Consider the following 19,481-nt stretch of genomic DNA (forward strand, 5'->3'; position numbering starts at 1 on the left):
TTATTGGTTTTTGAAAAGAGGCTAAACAGGTCAGCCCATTCACTCGACCACTCACTCACACACCACACCCAGGCTTCCATCCACCAATATCCACCAAGTTTCCGCCAGCTGATTTCAGGAGATTAACTTCCACCGGCTTCATCCGCCAACCTCTGCCAGCTTCTGTCTTGCGACATCAACCAGCTTCCGCCAACAGATTCCACCAGCTTCTGTCTGCCAACGTCTATCAGCTTCCCCCCGGTCCATCGCCGACATCAGCCGGCGTCAAGTCCAGATCTCCGCCAGCTTCAAGCTGCTAACTCGCAAGCCCAATTAGCAAGTTCAATAGATGACTTTCCTTTTTGAGAAGGTCTGTGTCCCCAGCAGCCACTCACAAAGACCAACTCCATTTGGCCACAAGGGGAAGATGTTCCCATGACAGCTCTTGACAGACAAGAAAACACTGGGTAACGATTTCTGAAAAATACCTTTTTTGGTTTTTGAAAAGAAGCTAAACAGGTTTCCTGGCCCTCAGCAGAGAGAGCCTGGTTTAGCTCTAGCAGGATGCCCGCACTGTGGTCCTTCGCATCATCACCCTGGGGAAGAGGAAGCTCCTGGCCCTGCAAGACAAAGAGAGAGAAAGAACACCAACTAAGGTGCAAGCTTGTCCACCACCGCCAGCCGGCTTCAAAACAGACTCATCCACCGACCAAAGTTCTAGCAACTTCATCCCGAAATTCCATCTGCCAACAGCCACTGGCTTCCACCAGAAATATCCACCCGTTCATCTATTTCACTCCGGTTCTCAAGCCAGCCTCCACTAGCTCCCGAATCCTTAGGTCATACATACACCCTGGCGACATCCCCACGGAACGCCAGCAGCCCATTCACTCCACCACTCACTCACACACACACGCCCGGGCTTCCATCCACTGATATCCACCAAGCTTCCGCCAGCTGGTTTCAGATTAACTTCCACTGGCTTCATCCCCCAACCTCTGCCAGCTTCCGTCTTGTGACATCAACCAGCTTCCGCCAGCAGATTCCACCAGCTTCTGTCTGTCAACGTCCATCAGCTTCCCCCAGTCCATCGCCGACATCAGCCAGCGTCAAGCCCTGTGACATTGCAAGGCCCCACAACACAACCTCACAAAGACCCACCTCATTTGGCCACAAGGGGAAGATATTCCCATGACAGCCCTTGATAGACAAGGAAACACTGGGTAACCATTTCCGAAAAATACCTTTATTGGTTTTTGAAAAGAGGCTAAACAGGTCAGCCCATTCATTCCACCACTCACTCACACACCACGCCCAGGCTTCCATCCACCAATATCCACCAAGTTTCTGCCAGCTGATTTCAGGAGATTAACTTCCACCAGCTTCATCCGCCAACCTCTGCCAGCTTCTGTCTTGCGACATCAACCAGCTTCCGCCAACAGATTCCACCAGCTTCTGTCTGCCAACGTCTATCAGCTTCCCCCGGTCCATCGCGGACATCAGCCAGCGTCAAGCCCAGGTCTCCGCCAGCTTCAAGCTGCTAACTCACAAGCCGACTTAACAAGTTCAATAGATGACTTTCCTTGTTGAGAAGGTCTGTTTCCCCAGCAGCCACTCACAAAGACCAACTCCATTTGGCCACAAGGGGAAGATGTTCCCATGACAGCCCTTGACAGACAAGAAAACACTGGGTAACGATTTCTGAAAAATACCTTTTTTGGTTTTTGAAAAGAAGCTAAACAGGTCTCCTGGCCCTCAGCAGAGAGAGCCTGGTTTAGCTCTAGCAGGATGCCCGCACTGTGGTCCTTCGGATCATCACCCTGGGGAAGAGGAAGCTCCTGGCCCTGCAAGACAAAGAGAGAGAAAGAACACCAACTAAGGTGCAAGCTTGTCCACCACCGTCAGCCGGCTTCAAAACAGACTCATCCACTGACCAAAGTTCTAGCAACTTCATCCCGAAATTCCATCTGCCAAGAGCCACTGGCTTCCACCAGAAATATCCACCCGTTCATCTATTTCACTCCGGTTCTCAAGCCAGCCTCCACTAGCTCCCGAATCCTTCGGTCATACATACACCCTGGTGACATCCCCACGGAACGCCAGCAGCCCATTCACTCCACCACTCACTCACACACACACGCCCGGGCTTCCATCCACTGATATCCACCAAGCTTCCGCCAGCTGGTTTCAGATTAACTTACACTGCCTTCATCCGCCAACCTCTGCCAGCTTCCGTCTTGTGACATCAACCAGCTTCCGCCAGCAGATTCCACCAGCTTCTGTCTGTCAACGTCCATCAGCTTCCCCCAGTCCATCGCCGACATCAGCCAGCGTCAAGCCCTGTGACATTGCAAGGCCCCACAACACAACCTCACAAAGACCCACCTCATTTGGCCACAAGGGGAAGATATTCCCATGACAGCCCTTGATCGACAAGGAAACACTGGGTAACCATTTCCGAAAAATACCTTTATTGGTTTTTGAAAAGAGGCTAAACAGGTCAGCCCATTCATTCCACCACTCACTCACACACCACGCCCAGGCTTCCATCCACCAATATCCACCAAGTTTCCGCCAGCTGGTTTCAGGAGATTAACTTCCACCAGCTTCATCCGCCAACCTCTGCCAGCTTCTGTCTTGCGACATCAACCAGCTTCCGCCAACAGATTCCACCAGCTTCTGTCTGCCAACGTCTATCAGCTTCCCCCCGGTCCATCGCGGACATCAGCCGGCGTCAAGCCCAGGTCTCCGCCAGCTTCAAGCTGCTAACTCACAAGCCGACTTAACAAGTTCAATAGATGACTTTCCTTGTTGAGAAGGTCTGTTTCCCCAGCAGCCACTCACAAAGACCAACTCCATTTGGCCACAAGGGGAAGATGTTCCCATGACAGCCCTTGACAGACAAGAAAACACTGGGTAACGATTTCTGAAAAATACCTTTTTTGGTTTTTGAAAAGAAGCTAAACAGGTCTCCTGGCCCTCAGCAGAGAGAGCCTGGTTTAGCTCTAGCAGGATGCCCGCACTGTGGTCCTTCGGATCATCACCCTGGGGAAGAGGAAGCTCCTGGCCCTGCAAGACAAAGAGAGAGAAAGAACACCAACTAAGGTGCAAGCTTGTCCACCACCGTCAGCCGGCTTCAAAACAGACTCATCCACTGACCAAAGTTCTAGCAACTTCATCCCGAAATTCCATCTGCCAAGAGCCACTGGCTTCCACCAGAAATATCCACCCGTTCATCTATTTCACTCCGGTTCTCAAGCCAGCCTCCACTAGCTCCCGAATCCTTCGGTCATACATACACCCTGGTGACATCCCCACGGAACGCCAGCAGCCCATTCACTCCACCACTCACTCACACACACACGCCCGGGCTTCCATCCACTGATATCCACCAAGCTTCCGCCAGCTGGTTTCAGATTAACTTACACTGCCTTCATCCGCCAACCTCTGCCAGCTTCCGTCTTGTGACATCAACCAGCTTCCGCCAGCAGATTCCACCAGCTTCTGTCTGTCAACGTCCATCAGCTTCCCCCAGTCCATCGCCGACATCAGCCAGCGTCAAGCCCTGTGACATTGCAAGGCCCCACAACACAACCTCACAAAGACCCACCTCATTTGGCCACAAGGGGAAGATATTCCCATGACAGCCCTTGATCGACAAGGAAACACTGGGTAACCATTTCCGAAAAATACCTTTATTGGTTTTTGAAAAGAGGCTAAACAGGTCAGCCCATTCATTCCACCACTCACTCACACACCACGCCCAGGCTTCCATCCACCAATATCCACCAAGTTTCCGCCAGCTGGTTTCAGGAGATTAACTTCCACCAGCTTCATCCGCCAACCTCTGCCAGCTTCTGTCTTGCGACATCAACCAGCTTCCGCCAACAGATTCCACCAGCTTCTGTCTGCCAACGTCTATCAGCTTCCCCCCGGTCCATCGCGGACATCAGCCGGCGTCAAGCCCAGGTCTCCGCCAGCTTCAAGCTGCTAACTCACAAGCCGACTTAACAAGTTCAATAGATGACTTTCCTTGTTGAGAAGGTCTGTTTCCCCAGCAGCCACTCACAAAGACCAACTCCATTTGGCCACAAGGGGAAGATGTTCCCATGACAGCCCTTGACAGACAAGAAAACACTGGGTAACGATTTCTGAAAAATACCTTTTTTGGTTTTTGAAAAGAAGCTAAACAGGTCTCCTGGCCCTCAGCAGAGAGAGCCTGGTTTAGCTCTAGCAGGATGCCCGCACTGTGGTCCTTCGGATCATCACCCTGGGGAAGAGGAAGCTCCTGGCCCTGCAAGACAAAGAGAGAGAAAGAACACCAACTAAGGTGCAAGCTTGTCCACCACCGTCAGCCGGCTTCAAAACAGACTCATCCACTGACCAAAGTTCTAGCAACTTCATCCCGAAATTCCATCTGCCAAGAGCCACTGGCTTCCACCAGAAATATCCACCCGTTCATCTATTTCACTCCGGTTCTCAAGCCAGCCTCCACTAGCTCCCGAATCCTTAGGTCATACATACACCCTGGCGACATCCCCACGGAACGCCAGCAGCCCATTCACTCCACCACTCACTCACACACACACGCCCGGGCTTCCATCCACTGATATCCACCAAGCTTCCGCCAGCTGGTTTCAGATTAACTTCCACTGCCTTCATCCGCCAACCTCTGCCAGCTTCCGTCTTGTGACATCAACCAGCTTCCGCCAGCAGATTCCACCAGCTTCTGTCTGTCAACGTCCATCAGCTTCCCCCAGTCCATCGCCGACATCAGCCAGCGTCAAGCCCTGTGACATTGCAAGGCCCCACAACACAACCTCACAAAGACCCACCTCATTTGGCCACAAGGGGAAGATATTCCCATGACAGCCCTTGATCGACAAGGAAACACTGGGTAACCATTTCCGAAAAATACCTTTATTGGTTTTTGAAAAGAGGCTAAACAGGTCAGCCCATTCATTCCACCACTCACTCACACACCACGCCCAGGCTTCCATCCACCAATATCCACCAAGTTTCCGCCAGCTGGTTTCAGGAGATTAACTTCCACCAGCTTCATCCGCCAACCTCTGCCAGCTTCTGTCTTGCGACATCAACCAGCTTCCGCCAACAGATTCCACCAGCTTCTGTCTGCCAACGTCTATCAGCTTCCCCCCGGTCCATCGCGGACATCAGCCGGCGTCAAGCCCAGGTCTCCGCCAGCTTCAAGCTGCTAACTCACAAGCCGACTTAACAAGTTCAATAGATGACTTTCCTTGTTGAGAAGGTCTGTTTCCCCAGCAGCCACTCACAAAGACCAACTCCATTTGGCCACAAGGGGAAGATGTTCCCATGACAGCCCTTGACAGACAAGAAAACACTGGGTAACGATTTCTGAAAAATACCTTTTTTGGTTTTTGAAAAGAAGCTAAACAGGTCTCCTGGCCCTCAGCAGAGAGAGCCTGGTTTAGCTCTAGCAGGATGCCCGCACTGTGGTCCTTCGGATCATCACCCTGGGGAAGAGGAAGCTCCTGGCCCTGCAAGACAAAGAGAGAGAAAGAACACCAACTAAGGTGCAAGCTTGTCCACCACCGTCAGCCGGCTTCAAAACAGACTCATCCACTGACCAAAGTTCTAGCAACTTCATCCCGAAATTCCATCTGCCAAGAGCCACTGGCTTCCACCAGAAATATCCACCCGTTCATCTATTTCACTCCGGTTCTCAAGCCAGCCTCCACTAGCTCCCGAATCCTTCGGTCATACATACACCCTGGTGACATCCCCACGGAACGCCAGCAGCCCATTCACTCCACCACTCACTCACACACACACGCCCGGGCTTCCATCCACTGATATCCACCAAGCTTCCGCCAGCTGGTTTCAGATTAACTTACACTGCCTTCATCCGCCAACCTCTGCCAGCTTCCGTCTTGTGACATCAACCAGCTTCCGCCAGCAGATTCCACCAGCTTCTGTCTGTCAACGTCCATCAGCTTCCCCCAGTCCATCGCCGACATCAGCCAGCGTCAAGCCCTGTGACATTGCAAGGCCCCACAACACAACCTCACAAAGACCCACCTCATTTGGCCACAAGGGGAAGATATTCCCATGACAGCCCTTGATCGACAAGGAAACACTGGGTAACCATTTCCGAAAAATACCTTTATTGGTTTTTGAAAAGAGGCTAAACAGGTCAGCCCATTCATTCCACCACTCACTCACACACCACGCCCAGGCTTCCATCCACCAATATCCACCAAGTTTCCGCCAGCTGGTTTCAGGAGATTAACTTCCACCAGCTTCATCCGCCAACCTCTGCCAGCTTCTGTCTTGCGACATCAACCAGCTTCCGCCAACAGATTCCACCAGCTTCTGTCTGCCAACGTCTATCAGCTTCCCCCCGGTCCATCGCGGACATCAGCCGGCGTCAAGCCCAGGTCTCCGCCAGCTTCAAGCTGCTAACTCACAAGCCGACTTAACAAGTTCAATAGATGACTTTCCTTGTTGAGAAGGTCTGTGTCCCCAGCAGCCACTCACAAAGACCAACTCCATTTGGCCACAAGGGGAAGATGTTCCCATGACAGCCCTTGACAGACAAGAAAACACTGGGTAACGATTTCTGAAACATACCTTTTTTGGTTTTTGAAAAGAAGCTAAACAGGTCTCCTGGCCCTCAGCAGAGAGAGCCTGGTTTAGCTCTAGCAGGATGCCCGCACTGTGGTCCTTCGGATCATCACCCTGGGGAAGAGGAAGCTCCTGGCCCTGCAAGACAACGAGAGAGGAAGAACACCAACTAAGGTGCAAGCTTGTCCACCACCGTCAGCCGGCTTCAAAACAGACTCATCCACCGACCAAAGTTCTAGCAACTTCATCCCGAAATTCCATCTGCCAACAGCCACTGGCTTCCACCAGAAATATCCACCCGTTCATCTATTTCACTCCGGTTCTCAAGCCAGCCTCCACTAGCTCCCGAATCCTTCGGTCATACATACACCCTGGTGACATCCCCACGGAACGCCAGCAGCCCATTCACTCCACCACTCACTCACACACACACGCCCGGGCTTCCATCCACTGATATCCACCAAGCTTCCGCCAGCTGGTTTCAGATTAACTTCCACTGGCTTCATCCCCCAACCTCTGCCAGCTTCCGTCTTGTGACATCAACCAGCTTCCGCCAGCAGATTCCACCAGCTTCTGTCTGTCAACGTCCATCAGCTTCCCCCAGTCCATCGCCGACATCAGCCAGCGTCAAGCCCTGTGACATTGCAAGGCCCCACAACACAACCTCACAAAGACCCACCTCATTTGGCCACAAGGGGAAGAAGTTCCCATGACAGCCCTTGATAGACAAGGAAACACTGGGTAAACATTTCCGAAAACTACCTTTATTGGTTTTTGAAAAGAGGCTAAACAGGTCAGCCCATTCATTCCACCACTCACTCACACACCACGCCCAGGCTTCCATCCACCAATATCCACCAAGTTTCCGCCAGCTGATTTCAGGAGATTAACTTCCATCAGCTTCATCCGCCAACCTCTGCCAGCTTCTGTCTTGCGACATCAACCAGCTTCCGCCAACAGATTCCACCAGCTTCTGTCTGCCAACGTCTATCAGCTTCCCCCCGGTCCATCGCCGACATCAGCCGGCGTCAAGCCCAGGTCTCCGCCAGCTTCAAGCTGCTAACTCACAAGCCCACTTAGCAAGTTCAATAGATGACTTTCCTTGTTGAGAAGGTCTGTGTCCCCAGCAGCCACTCACAAAGACCAACTCCATTTGGCCACAAGGGGAAGATGTTCCCATGACAGCCCTTGACAGACAAGAAAACACTGGGTAACGATTTCTGAAAAATACCTTTTTTGGTTTTTGAAAAGAAGCTAAACAGGTCTCCTGGCCCTCAGCAGAGAGAGCCTGGTTTAGCTCTAGCAGGATGCCCGCACTGTGGTCCTTCGCATCATCACCCTGGGGAAGAGGAAGATCCTGGCCCTGCAAGACAAAGAGAGAGAAAGAACACCAACTAAGGTGCAAGCTTGTCCACCACCGTCAGCTGGCTTCAAAACAGACTCATCCACCGACCAAAGTTCTAGCAACTTCATCCCGAAGTTCCGCCTGCCAACAGCCACTGGCTTCCACCAAAAATATCCACCCGTTCATCTTTTCCACTCCACTTCTCAAGCTGGTCTCCGCCAGCTCCTGAACACTTGGGTCACACACACACACACCGACGACATCCCCACGGAACGCCAACCAGCCCATTCACTCCACCACTCACTCACACACACACGTCCAGGCTTCCATCCACCAATATCCACCAAGCTTCCGCCAGCTGGTTTCAGATTAACTTCCACCGCCTTCATCCGCCAACCTCTGCCAGCTTCCGTCTTGCGACATCAACCAGCTTCCGCCAACAGATTCCACCAGCTTCTGTATGTCAATGTCCATCAGCTTCCCCCAGTCCATCGCCGACATCAGCCAGCATCAAGCCCTGTGACATTGCAAGGCCCCACAACACAACCTCACAAAGACCCACCTCATTTGGCCACAAGGGGAAGATGATCCCATGACAGCCCTTGATCGACAAGGAAACACTGGGTAACCATTTCCGAAAAATACCTTTATTGGTTTTTGAAAAGAGGCTAAACAGGTCAGCCCATTCACTCCACCACTCACTCACACACCACGCCCAGGCTTCCATCCACCAATATCCACCAAGTTTCCGCCAGCTGATTTCAGGAGACTAATGTCCACCGGCTTCATCCCCCAACCTCTGCCAGCTTCCATCTTGCGACGTCAGCCAGCTTCCGTCAGCAGATTCCACCAGCTTCTGTCTGTCAGCGTCCATCAGCTTCCCCCCAGTCCATCACCGACATGAGCGGCGTCAAGCCCAGGTCTCCGCCAGCTTCAAGCTGCTAACTCGCAAGCCCACTTAGCAGGTTCAATAGATGACTTTCCTTGTTGAGAAAGTCTGTGTCCCGAGCAGCCACTCTCTTGCTGGACTGCTCTCTGGCCACTGTCCTCTCCTCTGGTCTCCTGCCCTGCCTCTCAAGCCGCTTTTATCTACAAGCAGAGAGATGGGGCCCCTGTGATGTCATAAAGGCCCAGAAGCATGTGCTGTGTTGCCAAGGCAGCAACAAGAGCAGCCCCCTCAGGATTGGCTGAGCCCTTGAGATCATGTCAATCATCTCTCTGATTCTTAGAGTAAATCTCCCCTTTTTGGCCCTTGGATATTGTTCTAGGCCGGTGTCCAAAAAAATAACTTTGGGGGGCCCAACCCCAGAATCCCCCATCCAGCATGTACACCAAAAGGAACATTCCCAGGTTTGAAATAGGAAAAAATTAAACATAATAAATGAATAAGACACAATCTCAGAAATGTAGCCCTGGACCCATGGTTGACTCTTTTTAGATATTTTTTCTTGCCCCCGCCATGAAAAAGATGTTATAAGTAGACATGGTCTAGAGGGGCGGGGTATAAATAAATAAATAAATAAATAAATAAATAAATAAATAAATAAATAAATAAATAAATAAATAAATAAATAAATAAATAAAATAAGGAGTCCAAAATACATAAAAATAGGAATAGATGGTTAAGTGATAAAGGGCACATTTGCCTGGGTAGACCTTTCTCCTCCCTTTTTAGTGCCTGCCGTCTAGTAAAGATTCTTCTACTGTATTTAGGCAAGTGCTTTTTAAACAGCCTTTCTTTTTTTAAAAAAAGACCCTGATATTTAAATGATGTGCTATAATGTATCTCCTTTTTAAACAATATTTAACCTCCCCCCAAGACTTTTCAGAAACCTTCCTACCCCATTTTTAGATGTTGATGTTTCAGTGGAGAGAGACAGGACATACTGTAGACCTTTTACTAATAATGTTGTAATTGTGGCAGCCAATTGTTTTCTGCATGGGTAAGAGCGGAAATAAACCTTTTACACAGAAAAGAAAAACCTGAAAGATTTTTGAAAGTAAAACATCCATCATTTAAATATTGCAAAAATCAGATTCCAGTACCACACAAATTTTAATTTTAATTTTCAAATAGTGTTACTTAATTTAAATAGTGTTACTTAATTTATGGGCTTAATTTAGTGGAATTCAATTACACTTCTCTTTTTCTAAAACATATTCTTACTTAGAAACTAGTAAAGGAGAGTGTTTGTCCACATATACATTTCTCCTTTGTATTTCCAAGATCCTTAAACCTATACACCAGAAACATGGCATGTATGCTAAGAGAGCTGTGGGGCTATGCATCTCCAGGTTGTTCTTTTCCTAACAGGTTAATTAATTTTGGCTAATTTCAGTCCCTCAGCAATACCATCTTTAGTGACTAAGGTCTTCTCTGTGGCTACTTTTTAAGCAGACTGGTCTCCTGCCCTGCTTCTCAAGCCCCTTTTATCTACAAGCAGAGAGGTGGGGCCCCTGTGATGTCATAAAGGCCCAGGAGCATGTGCTGAGTTGTCAAGGCAGCAGCAACAGCAGCCCCCTCAGGATTGGCTGGGTCCTGGTGATGATGCCAACAATCTCTCTGATTCTTAGAGTAAATCTCCCCTTTTTGGCCCTTGAATATTGTTCTAGGCTGGTGTCAAAAAACCAAAAAAAAAAAAAAAAAAAAAAAAACCTTTGGGGGGCCCAACCCCCAAATCCCCCATCCAGCATGAACTAACTTTTCTACCCCTTTCCAGTCCTGGTCCAAGACTGCAGGGTGTGAAAGTCTGGTAATTAGTCCACCCGCAACCTGCGCCACAAACCAAAAAGAAACCAGGCTTCACCAGGAAACAGCAAGTGGGGGATATCCCGTGGACATCGGAGTCCCACATGACTGACAAGTGTTGGAAGAGAGTGCGGACTTCAAAACCAGACGTTGCACTGGGCTACAACTGGGAGTTCATTGTGTACATTGATGTGTCAAGTGTGGGTCTGGGTGCCATGGTGTGCCAAGCGGATGACAGCGGGACTCTACACCCAGTGACTCTGATTAGCTGGAGATTCCGACCTAGTGAGAGACACTTGTCTGCCATCAGGAGGGCATGCCTATCAATTGTTTGGAAGCTGCGAAGACAGAAGCCCAATATTTGGGAAAGGAAATTTGTCCTTTGCACCGACCCTTTCCCTCTGGTGTGGCCACAAACTATGGAATCCACTAACAGGAAGCTTGCAAGATGGACACGGAACCTGTAAGACTTTGACGTTGTAATCCGCAGTGTAAAAGGGACTCAGAGTGTGGATGCTGATACCTTGCCTCGAAGGCCAAATGACTAATGCGTGGATAAACAAAGTTTGTAATGTTTTATTAAATGTTCTGTTTATGTAAGAGTTATGAAATATGACTAAAGTACAAAGTTGTTTGGATGTTGATGAACTGAGGTCTAGAATGATGGTAAAAATAATGGTGAGTAGCCTTCTTGATGTGAAGGTGATGCAATGTAATTTGTATTAATGTGATTAACGCAAATGTTTTAACTGTATTAATTGTCTTGGATGTTTAAAGTGGTACGTTTGATTTGGTAAACATAAGAGAAAATGATATTATGAGTTATGCATAAGTATTGGTAAGTTATTGTTATACTTGCATGTACTTAGATGTTTGTATATGAGGGCAAACCGCTAGGTTTCCCCTCCTAAACAAACATATTTAAGGGAGGAGGAATGTGGTGTCCACCCTAAGTTATGTATTATTCATAAGTTGTATGCTAATGTGGTTGTGAGGTGGAACCAAAGTGGGTGCTGAAGAGGTGGAGCCTGAGAGAGGAGTTCAGTCAGGGAGAGAAACGAGAAGAGTTTTTTTTGGGGGGGGGCGTTGAGGAGAGTGTGGTTAAAGAGTGATCAGTCAGAGTATGACCTGTATTAATTGTGATAGAAGAGATTAAAGTAAAATACTGAAGCTGTGTGTAATTTTAAGAATGTGTTTAGGGAATATTCCTGAAACAACTTGTAATCAATAAACCTGTTTCTGTTTTAAAAGTTCAATACTGGATGGACCTTAGTCTTCCATAAGAAATATAAGTTGATAAAGAGATCAACTGGTGGCAGCATGTTAAAGGGCGTGTTGGGATATCTTCGTGAGCTCTGTGTTTGGTGAAACAAGCAGGGGCCATGGGGTAAATGCCACAATGAGGTATTGGGGGAAGATGGAGGAAGTCTATGAAGATGGAGTGGAGCACGGTGAACCATGGTTGTCTTGGCCACCACAGGGCAATGAGAATTGCGTTGGACTGTTCCTGATGGAACTTTACAATAGTCCTTAAGAGTTGAGGGATCGGAGGGAAGAGGTAAGCTAGACCTGGCATCCATGATGTCATCAGAGCATCTCCAATGGAGCTGGCGCCTATCCCTGCTCTGGAGCAACAGAGGGGATATTTTGTGTTTTCTGTTGATATGAAAACGTCCATGTGTGGTTGTCTCCATAGAATGGTTAGATGACAAAAGATGGAGTTGTCGAGGGACCATTCGTGTGTCTGCGAACTGAGTCTGCTGAGAGAGTCCGCTAAGCGACTGTGGTGAGTGGAAATATGATCTGCTATTGGGAATATATGGCGCTCGAGACACCACTCCCAGAGCTGGATGTTGAGGTAAAGCAAGGGAAGGGAATGTGTCCCGCCTCGTTTGTTGAGATACAAGAGGGCCATGGTGTTGTCTGTCGTAATCTGAACAGCGATGCCGGTGACTAACGGTTCGAACGCGCGGAGAGCCTTGAATATGGCTAGAAGTTCTAAGTATTTTTGTGAAGCGGTTTCTTAGAGGGAGACCATAGTTTATTGCATGGCACTGCAACCGGATGGGGTGCTCACTGCAACATCCTGCAGGTGCGCTCTCGCTCTCGCTCTCTTTGGCGCATGGGGGAGTGCCCACCAGTGCCGGCATGAGCGCATGTGCCCAATGCAGCTGTGGGGAGGGGAGTGTGTGCGGGGGCGGCGGGAGGTCTGTCTTCACGGCCCAGTCCACTCCACATCCGGGGGGGGCAGTGACGTTCATGAGCAACTGCCCACCATCCCTCCATGCACACAGGCAGCCAGGTGCATCTTTGGGCCACAGTGCGTCTTTGTTGGCATTCCCGAAGGAGCAGCAGTAGGACCAGAGTGGTGAGCATTCAGAGGCAAGGAGAAGATGCTATGAACAGGTGGTGAAGCAAAGTGGCAGAGCCATGCAGCATGGTGAAGGGACATGTTGAAGCGGCAAAAAAAGGACAACAGCAGGATAGCAGGCAGTAAGAGCAGCAACAAGGAAGCTGAGGACAGTGTCTGGGACATCAGGAAGACACAAAGGCCTTGGTGCAATTTTGTTGCCTCACATAGGGAGCCCACTTTAGGGGTCCTCAAACAAAAAAGCTGGTTAAGGGCATACAGGCATAGAGCTCTCCATTTTTCACATGGAAAAAAAGCTGAAATCACATGAAGGGTGTGTGTGCTTAGCCATCCTGAGAATACAGAGAGGGAATTACCAATTACCCGTGCCACCATTTTGTCCCTCCTCTGGGCATGGTTTCCCTCTGGGCCATCCATGCACTGACGGGCAACAAAGGCATGTTCTTAGGTATATGCTTCTATTACTGTAAAGGTTCTCATAATTTGGCCTGGCCATCCTGAATTTCTGGGAGCTTGCAACGGGTCTCTGGGACTACTTCCCTCCGACTTGTGTTGCACTGACCTTTCTATTGGAGGGTGCCTTGAGGCATAAAATGAATCTGGGATTGTGGATACAGCCCTCGATATTTTACTGGTTACCGCACCGGAAACGCTCTGTCAGGAATTCCGTCTCATCCTCAACGACATCCACTTTAGGAAGACAGGGTCCAAAGGTTGGCGCTGTGGGCAATCATCAAGCTTGATGCATTCGGGAGGAGTTGGGGAGCCTTGGAAAAAGGATGTAATGCAGGGAGTATTCAATTTATTGCTCCCACCACCCTGTGGTTCTATGGTTCTTCCATGGATTCTTTTTATTACTTTCTTGCAACAGACAGGATACTGTGAAAAGAAAACTGAAAAGAAAATATGGCAGACCGCAAGATGCCTTGAAAAGTTAGTAATGCCACAAGACAACGTGCAGTTCCATTTGCACATGAATTTCAAAGGATGATCTAATAGAGAAGAGGTGTGTTTTTTACTTTTAGTGTATTAAAACTACCAGGATAAACCAAACTTTAGATTTTGCTGCCTGAAAAACTGCAACAAGGATACATTTAATATACATCTTATAAAGAATGTTCTTACTAGATATGGGGGAATTTGTCTTCGTCGACAAACATGAATCCTGCCAGCACATGTGACTGGCCAATTAACACCTACCCCCAGAACCTGCCGCACCACTTACTGTGCGGCACATGGCACACGCGGCCAGCATCACTGACAGTAGACCAATTGCAGCAGTAGCCTAGCTGGCACAGCCCCACCTCCCTGCTTTGGCTGGCTACTCAGGGCTGTGCTAGCCAGGCTACTGCCATGACTGGTGCGCTGTCAATGACATCAGTCACGTGTGCCATGCACCATGTGGTCAGTGGTCTGGTGGGTTCTGGGGGGCGAATGTTAATTGGGCCAGCCACCTGTGCCCGCAGGATTCATCTTCATCAATAAAGACTAGTTCCCCCATGTCTACTGCTTAGACAGGACACAGGTTAGGCACTACCAATTGTGCTTTCCCATTCCAGAACTCCCTTTACATGTCATGTGTGAAACCCATGGTATCACACGGTGACAGGGCAGTGAAGCAAATTTTTTTTAGATATCCCATGACATCTGAAGAGGAAGTCCTGCGTGTGAACTGAGTCATTACACAATTCCTTTTCATTAAAGTAACCTGCGAAATGCACGGTTGCGTATCACAGAAAATATTTAAATTTGTTCCTAGTTTCATTGCACTTTGTGAGTGAAGATGAAACAGAGAAAAGTTGATGGGTGCACAGTTGAGAAAGAAGACAAGGTGATCATTTGGATGACATATGTCTACATCTACTTCTTAAATGACCCACAGTCATTTGTTTTGACAGTGAATGATTTGGGCTCCCTTCTCTGCATTTCAGGTTTGCTTGTGAAAGGCAGAGTACCAGACAACAGTGAGGCTCGAACACATCATCTGTAACTATGACCTCACATAGGATTGTGTTGGTAAGACTAGTATGAACTGCATCATATCCAAAGACAATAAGGGGTGTATGTGTAAGTATTTCAACTTCTCACTTGGCCTCTTTGGATTGCAAACCTGTCTTCTTCATTAGCTTTTTGAAAATAAAACCTGCCTTCTTTGTTACGAACTCACAAAGCAGGTTCTGGCCACCAGTGCTGAGAGTGGGTGCAGAAGAGACTAGGAAATCCCATGAGTCTTGGAAAGGTAAGCAATGGTTCCTGAGTCCAAATATTCTGGAATAAAAGCTTTATTTCACACCTGCCTTCTGATCTGGAGAGGAACTGAAGCCCCCCTCCACTAAAGATAGCAAAAAAACAGCTCTCAGGAAGATCAGGAAAAACATGGCATCAGAACCACGGACACTCCACATGTAAACTCTTTCTATTGCAGGGAGTGTATTTTAGTAACAATCTGGGAAAAAAAAACAGGATGTCTTCCCAGAAGCTCAACAATTCTTTTTGCCTTGGTCCACTTTGCAGGTAATCCAGGCCATTCTGTTTGTACAGCTGCTATTTGCTTCCCACTGTTGGACATGCCAGTTTGTGATGGACCCACAATAGCTATCATAACACTCCAATTCAGAGTGCAATTACTCGGCAAGGGATATGTGAATCTACTCACATTCACTCGCTGTGAACTCACACCAGGGAATTCGGATCTGTTTAAGTAGCTATACAGGAGAGACAGAAGAAATGCTTTGTTTGGTCCTTGCTTGCAGCCCCGTTGAAGCTCTGTAAGAGGTATAGTTCAAAAGAACTGCCTAACAAGCTGTCTCCTTTCCTCCTCTTGTTAGTTTTGTATGTGTGTGTGTGTGTTCAAGTGCCTTAGTACAGTGGTGCCTCGCCTAACGACGATAATCCGTTCCAGGAAAATCGCCATTAAGTGAAAAAATCATAAAGCGAAAATAAAAACCCCATTGAAACACATTGAAACCCATTCAATGCGTTCCAATGGGGTAAAAACTCACCGTCCAGTGAAGATCCTCCATACGACGGCCATTTTCACTGCCTGTATAGCGAGGAATCCCTAAACACAGCGGGGAGCCATTTTAATCACCTGGCGGCATTTTGAAACCGCCGATCAGCTGTTCAAAAAAGTCGTTTTGCGAAGAATCGGTTCCTGAAGCAGGGAACCAATCATCACAAAGCGAAATTCCCCCATTAAGACAATCGCAAAAAGATCGTCGTTCCCCCATTGCGACAATCGCAAAAAGATCAGCGTTAAGCAGTTTCATCGTAATGTGGGGCAATCGTAAAGCGAGGCACCACTGTACATCAGTGCTGGCACTTTAAAAATAGTCTTGCCAGCTTTGCAAACTGTTTCTAGGCTGCAAAAAAAAAAAGCTTCCTGAGAGAGGTTTGCTTGCCCTTAGATGTTAGAAAGAAAAAAAGAGTGCCAAGACTTTCCAAGAGAAGCTTTGCTTTCCCCTTAGCTGTAAAAAACAGGAATACAATGTCTTGTTGATGGCCTTTGTTTGCTGTCCCTGACTGTGAGCCAGCACAATGGCTATTCTGCATTGGTTCAAGCAATCACATGCATGAACCACTGTGAATTGATCCATTTTTAAAAGAAGCTTCAGCAGTGGAGAGAAAAATTAAGATTTTTGGGGGGACCCCCCCCCCAGGCTGATTCACATTTCCTTTTGCATTGGGTAGTCAACATGAAAAAATGCAAATACCTACTGCTGCCCCAAATCCATAGCATAGAGAACATGGGCTCTCTTAAAGGATAGCCATGGAACTGAGCGTGCAGATGCACCTGTTGGAAGAGAATGTGCTGGTACTAGAAGTAAAGAGATCGTGGTTTAGCTGAGGTAACTGCCAACTGATTGGAAGGTTCTGGCCCTTGCTGCCATACCCAGGGTAATACTGATCGCCATTTCTGGGGTCGGGAAGGAATTTTCCTCCAGGACAGATTGGTCAAAAACCCTGGAGGTTTTTCACCTTCTGGGCATCCAACAGCAGTCATTGCACATTAACTTTTTTGAAAATCTAAATGAATTTTACAGTCGCAAAATATTTGACAACTGAACTCATTTTAAAAAATAGTCTTAATTAAAAAAATAGAATCCACAAATCAGATTTTTGCCTCTTTTTTGTTTTTTCTGTTCTTATCGTAAATTGGTGGTTAACATCTTTCTCTCTCTTTTGATGGAACTACACATTACTTTAGGAGACAGGAGATCCTCAGTCTTTGATGCTTAAATTACAGTATGTGCATTCATGAGGAGTCATTCCCAGGAGAGAAGCAATAGGATGGGAATAGATTAGAAATGTTATCTCTATGGATTACAAATCCCACAATCCTCCAGTCCACATGGTGGCCATGCTGGCTATTGGATTTTGTAGTCCAAAAGGTAACTTTCAAAAAATCTGGATTGGGAGGAAGGTGTTGAATATCTTCTCCTCAAGGCCATTTCGTCTCCAGCCTCCCTGTGGAAACAGAAATAAATTTGCCCAGAGAGGAATTATCTTGGAGGAGAATCTACAGAGGAAAGTGTTGGGTGAGGGAAAAGTTAAATACCCAGCTTCATTTCAAGCAGGTGCCGGGAAGAATCCAAGCTGAAACAAGGAACCTTTATCTCCTGATGTTATGGTCGAGACTACCCTTCAACCTATGGACCTAGCCAAAGCAACTTCAGTCAGGAGCTGTGTTAGGAGAGCTACAACACATCGCAGAAATTCCACAACTTGGACAGCTGTCCTCTCTCACAGCCTTGTGTTTGACGCCTTGAGTAACAGCAAAAATAGTTTGTTCCTTTGTTCCTCGTGCTGGTTGGCCTTGCCAGTGTTCTGCATTTCTCTTAAACCTGGATTGTAATTCTTGTTTTGCACAAGAGACCATTAGTGCTGAGAAATTCTTAAAGGTGAGACTGCAGGATTGTCTATGGAGGGAAAAATTTATTCACCACTTTTCTTCATACTTTTCAAAGTGGCACACAAAATACTGTATTTAAAAAATCAAGCAGAATTAACAAATTTTAAACTTTAATAATCCTTACAGAACTTTCGGTGTTCAAGCATTTTCCCCACCTATTTCCCCCTACTCCCATTTGAATCCACCTCTTTCCCAGGTAGGAGCTAAAAGGGGAGATGAAAACTCTCCAAAGCCACCAATGATGATTTTTCCTCCCTTAAGGAAGGATATACTGGCTGACTGGATTTATACCTTGGGGGGCATCGAAGCACTTCAGGTTTTCAGAGGGGCATCATACACAGGAATTAAAATACATGGCAAATCACCAAATTTACACATCAAAGTATATTAATTGCATGTCATTAGTAATTATACATACATAGAAAGGTTAAATGAATTACGTATTGTAAAACCCTTGCCAGGGCCAGGAAGCTTATGTAGGAGTGCTGTCGCTCCCGTCACAATCTAACACAACTCAGACCTCCCCCCCACCTTCCCCACCTAGAAAAGAGAACAAGCAGGTGGACACCAAGGAGTTGGAGGAGATGAGAGAAAGAGAGGGTCACAGACATCAAGGGGTGGATACCCGGGATCTGTTACAAGTGATGAAAGGGTTAAATGTATCGGGACAAGCCGGTGGAAAATTGGCTGGAAAAGAGGGAGGTTGGATAGAGGCGGGGGTGGGGGATATAAGAGAGAAACGGGAAGAGATCCCGGGCGGTTGGGAGTTGATATGGGTCCAAGATCCCTGAACAGGGAAATGGGAACAAGTGAAGGTTCCCCATGAGGAGGCGGAAAGAAGGAGACATAAAGGACAACAACCCCATCCATCTTATTGGGGAGAGACCAAGATGAAAGAGTGGAGGCGTCGCCTGAGAGCGAGAGGCTGTGGTGAGAGAAATTGAAGCCAAGAAAACATGGCATCTCACAGAGCTCCAGAAGATGGGGGTCTTCCCGGACCGTGGATGGACAGTCCGAGAGAGGGGTCCCCATTCTGGGGCTGGAGCGGAGATGAAGAGACCCTACCACTACTAGGTCCTGAAGGCAACAACGGTGAACCACCGGTCACAGAGAAGGTTATATCTGGACCGTGGAACTTTGATGAAACCAATCCCTTTGTTAATAATGTTTGGACACCCTTGCAGTCGAAGTTCAGACAGCCAGAGACTTGAAACCCCGCTCAAAGTAATGTTAGTGTTAATGTTGGACTGTTAATAAATGAAGACAATGTTGAAGAGCTAAAACCGTCTCATGCTTTATTGAGTGGGACCGAAGTCCATAATACCGAACCCTCACATCTGAAGTAAATACATGTATACATTTAAATACATGCCAACAAAACTCCAAATATATATTTTAGGTAAGACAAATGACAACATAACCCTAAGAATATGCTGAATTTGCTTAATTGTTAATCCAAAGCTGAGTAGGGCCATGTACTGGCACAGGGAAAGCCCTGCTAGAAAAGGGAGATCTCTAA

Source organism: Pogona vitticeps, chromosome 1, assembly GCF_051106095.1.
Source record: "Pogona vitticeps strain Pit_001003342236 chromosome 1, PviZW2.1, whole genome shotgun sequence".
Classification (NCBI taxonomy): domain Eukaryota; kingdom Metazoa; phylum Chordata; class Lepidosauria; order Squamata; family Agamidae; genus Pogona; species Pogona vitticeps.